Here is a 1,269-nt window from a genome sequence, read left to right on the forward strand (position 1 = left end):
CAGGGAAAGAATATCCATGAAATATTTATTCAGTTCACTTGGGAACCCATCAGGACCAGGTGGGTTATTGTTTGGCATTTGATTTAAGGATTTTTCAAGTTCATCTGGAGTCAGTGAAAAGACAATCACATCTGATACTTCCTGGATTAGTGTTGGTTAAAAAGTCCATTTTGGATTGAGTGGGATTACGGTCAGGAGAGAAAAGTTTACTGAAAATGCTCTGTAGACTTTGTTCATTTTTTGCTACACAAACACTAACAGACATCAGCAAACAATGACCAACAACGCTGCACACACTAGCAGGGGTTTATATACAGACAGACACAGAACACTAAACCCTGTGCAGGTGTGAGCTATTACGAAAGGCGTGGTTACGAACGACACGCGAGTCCCCCTGCATGCAGAGAGCCGTAGCACGTGACTTGTGGTGGGAGGAGCGTTCCGTGACAGAACCCCCTCCAAAGGGGCGTGGCTCCTGAAGCGTCCTATGCCCGGACAGCTAATCACAGGGCACTGTGCACACAGACACCGCACGGCAATGCCCGGTGCCCACTAAACGCAAGGCAGGCTAGGAACCGCCTACCTGCGAGACCTCCTCACACGAGGGAGAAAGGCAGAGTCCCTGCTTCTCTCGGGTCAGTCCGGTACACTCCCCACGACATGATATGCCTGCAAACAAACATAAGGCGCTGTGACGCAACGCTTGCTAACTCCGCAGGTGCTGTAGACGTGTCCTTGGTCCCAATGGACACGCGGGGTGCACGTCTGCCCCGGTTCAAGACCGCCGGCCGCTCTAGGAGTGCCCCAGAAGCAGTCTGCCTCCAAGGCTTTGGGTGGACCCCTTCAGTCTCACTGGCAAGTCCAAGGAAGGGGAGGAACTAGGGCTTTGCCCTCACTAGCCAGCGGCCTAGCCGGCTCCGCCGTCACTGCGGTCCTTGGGGAGCTCTTCGGCTCTCCTCGGTCCTGGCTCAGTAGCCTCAGGCCACCCCCCCAAGAAATTCCTGGGGGTGTTCCCCTCCCCCTCCGGAGTGGCCGCAGATGCCGGTCACAGTCCTCTCCCTAATGTCCTGGGATTGAGGCAGCAGCGCAAGGGGGGCCTACGCACCTCCTGCTAGGAAGTCCATCATTCGATGAGGGAGTAGGTGTCCTGTAGTGGTTGGTCATTCTGTAACGGCCCGAGTGCCGACACAAGTGAATCCCCCTGCACGCGGCAGGCCGTACCACGTGACTCATGGGGAGAGGAGCGTTACGTGCCAGGTTAGACTATTG

The sequence above is a fragment of the Electrophorus electricus genome, chromosome 19 (genome assembly GCF_041902795.1).
Source record: "Electrophorus electricus isolate QZ-2024a chromosome 19, ASM4190279v1, whole genome shotgun sequence".
Classification (NCBI taxonomy): domain Eukaryota; kingdom Metazoa; phylum Chordata; class Actinopteri; order Gymnotiformes; family Gymnotidae; genus Electrophorus; species Electrophorus electricus.